At 43.3% G+C, this 7,994-nt stretch overlaps 1 pseudogene; it reads left to right on the top strand.

Annotated features, from left to right (window-relative positions):
- The first annotated feature begins 6,308 nt into the window (after positions 1–6,308).
- Positions 6,309–7,180, top strand: LOC102419836 (annotated as a pseudogene).
- The last annotated feature ends 814 nt before the right edge of the window (positions 7,181–7,994 follow it).

Below are 7,994 nucleotides of genomic sequence, written 5' to 3'. Positions count from 1 at the left end.
TGTGGTTCACAGCCCAGCAGCTGCAGTGTCCCCCGGAGTCTGTTAGAAATACAGAAGCTGGGTTCCAGCCCAAATCTCTGAGTAGGAGTGTGCATTTTAATTAGACTCCCGCGTGATGTTCTATGCATATTAAAATTTGGAATGAGCTGCTTTGAGGAATGAGGCTTTCAAAGGTTAAAATTAAAAAAACAAAACACCTGTATATTTCTGCTGAAGATGTGAGGATCTTTCTTATAGATTGGTTTGATATATTTTACTTTGTAATCTATATGATTTTTCTGATTTTATTTTTTTAATATATATTTTTTATTGATTTCAGAGAGGAAGGAAGAGGGAGTGAGAGATAGAAACATCAATGATGAGAGAGACTCATTGATTGGCTGCCTCCTGCATGTCCCCCACTGGGGATCAAGCCTGCAACCCGGGCATGTGTCTTTGACCGGAATCAAACCTGGGACCCTTCGGTCCGCAGGCCGATGCTCTATCCTTCGAGCCAAACCTGCTAGGGCTGATTTTTCTGATTTTAAAAAAGAACATACACTTGTCTTGGAAGTGGAAAATACAGACATGTCTGAAGAAGAAACCAATGTTCAAGCACATTTTTAGGACTACTTACAATGTTAGAGGGAACAGAATCCTGACTGTGAGGGTCTCCCGGAAGTTTAGTTTCTCACAGGGAATAACCGAGGGAGGCAGGTACTTCCTGGTTAGATGAACTTCTAAGCTAGTTATTTAACCTAGCCTCTATTTCTGTATAAGCTGATGTATGCAAATAATAGTGCACAGGGTTAATGTAAGGATTATATTACATGTAAATACCTTAAGGCTATTCCTGACACATAGTATTAGGACTGTATCAGGGAGAGAAGTCTCTACGCAAAGCAAACTTTTAACACAATGTCATAGCTGCTCCTGCTTGGAGGTCTTTGGACTACTTCGGGTATAGACTACTGTCTTGAAGGTCCTCACCAGCCATGACATTTCAGAGGGCGAGCCCTGGAGGACTGAGGAGGCAAGATACACCCTTGATCTGAAGGAGCTGGTCCGGGGATGGATGCCAAGGTCTAGGAAAAGGGAACAAGATGTGGAGACTTTGATGTGGGGAGTTAAAAGCAACAGAGCAAAAGCCTAGGCCTGGGATAGAGTAGAAGATTCTCCTCTCTCACTTTTGGTATTGTACCTTTTCTCTTTGTTACATAAGTCCACAGCAGCAGTGCAACTGCTTTTGTAGTAACATAGCTCAAACTGAAACCATGAAAATCAGGAAATAAATATATGAACTGCCTTTAACTGCCCCTGACCAGGGGTTAAGCAATGTGGAAATCCCCCACTTTCTCACTGTGGCTTGTCCACAAATATAAATAAGCACTGATGAAATGCCATGGAAAGTGTGCAGCATAATGACGTGTAAGGCTATATGCAATGTTCAATTTGCCATGTAGGGTAGAAAGAGTACATACCACTCCTCTGAAGGCATAACATGTCCCCTGGGTCATCTTGAAAGCAGATACTGAGACAGAATTAGAGATGGAAGGGGTTTATTGGGAAAGAGAGAGGTTAAGGTCATGAAAGATAGAAGAAGAAGCCGAGTTGGGCACAGAAAGTTTTCAGACTACAATGCAAACCTGACAGAGGTGGCCTTGAGAGACAGAGCAAACGGTAATCTTCTCAATGGACAGAGCTTTGAGATTTGTGTGGAAGAATAAGTGCCCAAGGTGATAATATTTTTGGACTCATGGACAGTGGCAAATGGCCTGTAGAACTAGTCAAGGAAAAAGACTTTTTCCTATAGGGAAAAAGACTGAAAAATCAGAGACAAGGTCTGAGATAGAAGCATATGGACATATAGAAAGGGACCTGAGGTAGAAAGATGTCTGTATTATATACTAATACTCCCCCAAAGCATCCACCTGCAAGCTAGTTAGCCAGTTGGTGTTAGCCAGTCCTTGTCTACAGTCACTACAGAACCATGGGCACCTCAATAGGGTGGTCACAGTGGCAGAGATGGAGGCTATGCATAGTGCCAGCAGTATTAACTTCCACTTTTCAAGACTGATCTAGCTACTGCCATCTATGAATGGCCAACCTGTTAGCAACAGAGATAAACGTTGAGCCTCCTGGGACGCAGTATGTCAACCAAATCAGAGGCTTCTATATGACACTGTGTCTGAGACCCAAGGGGTGAAAGCAGGTGTAGCCTTACTTACCGCCATGCCCAGTGACCCATCCAGTGATTTGAGGCTACTGGTCTTTGCAATTCTGGACTCAGTTAAGTTAGAGGTCTTTATCCTCAGGGAGCACATTCTTGCTAGAGGACACAGCAAAGTCCCCACTGAACTCTAAGTTACAGCTGCCACCTGGGCATTTGAATTCCTTGTGTCTTGGGACCAGCCCACAAGAGGTGGAGTCAGCAACTTGAAACAGAATTAGGAATGCAAGGGATTTATTGGAGGCAATACGTTTGAAAGATAAAAGTGGGAGGATTAGTTAGGGAGCGCCTCACATTGTGGTGCAAGTAGGACAATGGCTCAGTCCACATCATGGGAAGCTCCAGAGCAAAGATTGCCTGTTCCCATGTTGAGGAGAAATGGCCAAGCCCTCCTATTCCACCATGATTTTCTACTTAAGAACAGAGGTATTTGGTCCATATGGATTTTGAAAAGAGCCTTTCCTGTATTTCAGAAAAGGTTCTTAAAGATCCCACCCTTATATCTCCCTAGTGTCTAGTTAGCTTTCATGTGAACTCTAATCCTGCAGCTTTGGCTCAATTCAACATTACAGTCCTTTATTCTCCTAATAAAACTTGACATTTACTAATGAAAACATTGGCTTGCATAACTATTATCTCTAAAATGGATATCAAAAGCCTAGGTTGGAACTAAAAGCTGAATATTGTTTCCCTTTTTTGTAGCTTAGCTCTGCTCACCCCTCTGAAGAGGCTAAGGGAGTAATAAAAATTGCCAGGAATAAAAAGTACTTGTAATAATATTTCAAATTATTACCCTGCATTGATTTATCTCATAGATACCATATTGCATAAAAGAAACCAGTCTCCAAAGAATATAATGCATGAATTCTTTTACAGGAGGTTTAAGATCAGGCAAAACTAAAGGTTATAAAAGTCAGGGCATTGAATACTTTTGGGGGTATGCTATATCATCTGGGAAACTGCAGGAGGAAATCTCATAAGATGCTGGAATGTTCTATAACTTGATCTGGGAATTGTGTATTAATATGGGAAGATAAATTGTTGATCTGTACACTTAAGATTAGTGTGCTTTTGAATATAATTGTATGTCGTCTTTCAATAAAAATGTATTGTTAGTTTCCTATTGCTGTTGTAATAAATTATCACAAATTTAGTGGCTTAAAACAGCACATGTTTATTATCTTACTAGAGGCCCGATGCACGAAATTCGTGAAAGGGGCTTGGCCCTTGCAGCCATGGTGGCTTGCCTCGGCCTTTGCAGCCCGGGTTTCGTCCGGAAGGTCGTTCGACTGTCCGGTCTACTTAGCATATTACACTTTTATTATTATAGATAATAAACATTCAAAAATGGGTCTCCCTGGGCTAAAATCCAGGTGTTGGCAGGGCTGTAGGAGAGAACCCAGGTTGTGCTTTGTCTTGCCTTTTTGAGCTACTTTGGCTTGGACTCTCCTTCCATTTTCAAAGCCAACATTGGCCAAGTGATGACATCTCTCTGGTTCTGACTCTTCTGCCTCCCTCTTACCCATTTTAGTACCCTGCTGATTGCATTTGTCCCACCTGAATAATCCAGTATCATCTGCCTGTTTTAAGGTTAGTTGATTAGCAACCTTTATTCCCTCTAACCATGTAATTTAACATATTCACAGGCTCCAGGAATTAGGATATGAATATCTTTTGGTTGGGAGAGGGCTGCTCACCACAATTATTATTCTGTTACAGTTTCTTAATTTATAATTAAAGTTTTCAAGATAATGTCCTAACCAAAAAAAAGTTTAAAAACCATTAGCAATAAAATCATCATCCCATTTTCAAGTGGCATCTCCCCAAATGGGCTTTTTGTAGTACCAATTATTCCTGGATTCGCTTACTCTAGTGCTCTCAAGTTTATAACATGCCCCATGATGTTTCAATCTCCTGTCCTGGCCATTCTCTGAACTATTATAGAAGATTCAGCTATCAAGAATATGAAACACGGGTTTCTAGGGAGAAGATGGCAAAATGCATATCAAGAGAGAAAAAAAAGATCAGTTGTGACTTTCATCTCAAGAAACACGGAGGTCAACTCACCTCTCACCATAAAAAATAATTTTCCCTTTGATGGGGAAAGACCTTTCCAGAAGCAACAAATATATGCTACCTCTGCAACAGCCTGCTTCATCTACCCAGAAGGCTGGCTCTGTTTGTTGACTTCTGGAAGTCTTCACTTTGCCTGTTAATGCTGTTCTCCTGGTGAGATAGTCCAGCAAATACTATAAACTGTTAATGATCCAGTGTACATGGGGCATATCCTAAATTTCTAGACAATTCTTATAAAAGCCACTTTCTGGGCAGGACAAGGCACATGATTAAGGAGTGCCATACAGTTCATAGTGCTTTTAATTTTAAAGAAGGTTGATTGGTAAGTCCTCATTCTCTTAACTTCTACTTAGGCTCTCTTATGTTCCATTGGTGAAGCACTGTAGTCATGACACTGGAGTTGATGGAGAATCCAGCTACCCGGTAGTTTTGTAATCCTGTGCAACATATAGGTAGAACACCAACATGCAGTTTTATCATAAATAAAGCAGTGGGGTGAAGGCTGAGAAAATGCCAAGCTTGGATTTGACTTAGACTTTTCTTTAAGAAGGAAAAGAGCTTATGACAGAAAAAATGGAAGCTTTTTTATTTTTATTTATTTTTATTGATTTCAGAGAGGAATGGAGAGGGAGAGAGAGATAGAAACATCAATGATGAGAGAGAAGCATTGATTGGCTGCCTCCTGCATCCCCCCTACTGGCCATGTGCCCTTGACCATAATTGAACTCGGGACCCTTCAGTCTGCAGGCCCCGACGCTCTATCCACTGAACCAAACCAGCTAGGATGAAAATGGAAGCTTTTAAATGGAAAATGTAATATTGATTTTTCCGGGCATATCATTGTGAAAGTAAGAACATCAGAGAGAAAAGAGAAACAAAAATAGGGCACACACAAGAAACTGGAAGTGAGAATGTTTTGGACTCCTCAATAGCAACATTGAAACTAGAATAGATCAATGCCTTCAAAACTCTGAGTAAAAGTTATTTTTGACCTGGAAGTCTATATGTGTCTTTTTTGAGGCATTGCTCCTTCAATTCCTGACCATTCTGGGTTTCCACAATGCACTTCACTTAGATTCTCTTTGGTATCTCTCCCTGCATGTGCTATAATTGACCTTCCTCTTCCTCTGCTAAATCATTTTTCATTCTTCCATCGACTTTCTGTTTTCAGACTGTGTTTCAATTACTCATCTCCTTAGTCACATTGAGAATGCAATTTATATTGCTGTTTCTCTTTTTTCTTGTTGTTTTGGGGTAATCTGCAATTGGGTATAGAAAGGCCTTTCCCTGCTTCCTAACAATGGAAAGGTTTTCTCCTTGTTTTACTCATTCAGTCTTTCAATGGCTACTTATTGATTGCCTCTGTTCAGCCAGGCTGAGAAAATAAAACAAAAGCAAACCTCTGTGGCCTCTATTACAATGCATTGGCAATTCTAATTCTATCCTATTCTTCCTGTGCAGATCAACGACAAGGTCAAGTTCATATTCTCAGGAAGCCAAAAGAACAGGCACATGCAGGTGGTTAACACTATCCTGTTACCTGTACATGGGATACACATTCATGTGGCCACCATATTGCATTCATGCATCTGTTCTCCGTGTTCTCTCCCTATGTGGATGCTTCTTCAGGGCATCAGAAACGGGAAAATCTTCCCCAGTTGATTCCCCCTGTATTGACTCTTTATTTGCATTTGTCTACGAATTTCTTGTCTTTGTCAAATGAGTCAGTAAAGATGTAACTGTTCCCTTAGTTGGCTTGTTTCATGTGCTTCAATGTCACACTGCAGCAGAGGTACCAGGGTCGCTGTTGCACAGTCCATGGTGTCTGCGCATATGGCGTACACACGTAAAGGCGTCTAGTTATCTTTTCTGCTCCATCTGGACACGCGAGTGTTAGCTACAAATGCTAATTGGTTGAATGCTTTACATAGTTTCTCTTTCAAAGCCTGAAGGTTTTTTTTAAAGCTGAAATTTCTAAAATCAATGAAAGGGTTAGTTTAAAAATGAGGACTCAAAATTGTGGGAGCGAAACCAACGCCTGGCTCGGAGTAGCAGCAGCACCGCGGCTGCCGAGGGTTTCTCTGGCCAGTGTCTCCCCCAGTCTACAGCACGGGGAATAGCTTTGCGAACCTCTTCAAGGGCCTTTTTGGCAAAAAAGAAATGCGCATTCTCATGGTGGGCCTGGACGCTGCGGGGAAGACCACCATCCTGTACAAACTGAAGCTGGGTGAGATCGTGACCACCATCCCCATCATAGGTTTCAACGTGGAGACTGTGGAGTATAAGAGCCTCAGCTTCACTGTGTGGGACGTGGGTGGCCAGGACGAGATCCGGCCTCTGTGGCGCCACTACTTCCAGAGCACACAAGGTCTCATCTTTGTGGTGACAGCCATGACCGAGAGCGTGTGAAGGAGGCTCGAGCGGAGCTTATGCGGATGCCGGCGGAGGATGAGCTCAGGGATGCTGTCCTGTTCGTGTTCGCAAACCAGCAGGACCTCCCCAATGCCATGATCGCAGCTGAGATCACGGACAAGCTGGGCCTCCACTCTCTGCGCCATAGGAACTGGTCCATTCAGGCTACCTGTGCCACCCGTGGGGACGGGCTCTATGAGGGACTGGACTGGCTGTCCAATCAGCTCCGGAACCAGAAGTGAACCGAACTCCTCTCTTCCCCCGCACTCCCTCCTTCACCCTTGCTTTCCTCTCATGTGGCAGACGTGCCCCTGTGGTGTGAGTGCCAGAAGCTGTCTCCATGGTCGGTCCCCGTGTGCATCATCATGCTGTACATGTGCAGATGCAGCCTGCAACCGGGTTTTTATTTAATGTAAATAGTTCTTGTTTCCAATGAGGCAGTTTCTGGTACTCCTATGCAATATTACTCAGCTATTTTTATTGCAAAAAAAAAAAATCAACCCACTGTTTAGTACTGAGAAGGGATTTTGGGCACCCAGGGCGGGGCCTCTAGGAGTTGCTCTGAGATCACCTCAACGCTCCTCCTCTGGGCTTTAAATCTGTGTTGAGATCCATTTTGGTGGTTGGTTTTTAACCCAAACTCAGTACATTTCTTATAATATAAATACAAGGTAAGGAGACACTTTAACACAGAGATTGGAGAAATATGCCTAGTGCAGGTTCTGAAGTAATGGCTTGAGTCCAGTCTGCCCGTGGCCTGTCTCCCATCTGGAGCGTGCAGTGGGCAGAACCAGCCACAATACATTCTGCATGGTCACTTACGGTCCCTGATTGGCTTTGTCTCGCTGGGTCATATTCATCCCATAGCATTTGTGCTTGTACCTGTGCTTACACCACTGCCCATGGGGGTGCGCTGGGGGCTGTGGCCACCACTCAGGCCCCTTGGAGGGACCCCAGCCTTCCCTTCGGTCAGTGTGGGTCAGCGTAGGTGCTTTGGTGGGACCACTCTGGCCAGAACGGGAGACCCCCATGGTCCCTACACACACTCACTTGCTCCAGGTTGTCTGGATCTCACCAGTAGGAACGCAGACAGGTGACCAGTCATCTTAGAGCCTAACTCAGGGGTGGGCAAACTTTTTGACTCGAGGGCCACAATGGGTTCTTAAACTGGACCGGAGGGCCGGAACAAAAGCATGGATGGAGTGTTTGTGTGAACTAATATAAATTCAAAGTAAACATCATTACATAAAAGGGTACGGTCTTTTTTTTTTTTTTAGTTTTATTCATTTCAAACGCG

This window comes from Myotis lucifugus, unplaced genomic scaffold (genome assembly GCF_000147115.1).
Source record: "Myotis lucifugus unplaced genomic scaffold, Myoluc2.0 scaffold_108, whole genome shotgun sequence".
In the NCBI taxonomy this organism is placed as follows: Eukaryota; Metazoa; Chordata; class Mammalia; order Chiroptera; family Vespertilionidae; genus Myotis; species Myotis lucifugus.
The sequence above is the reverse complement of the archived record's forward strand: the minus strand, read 5'-3'. Positions and strand labels throughout refer to the sequence as shown.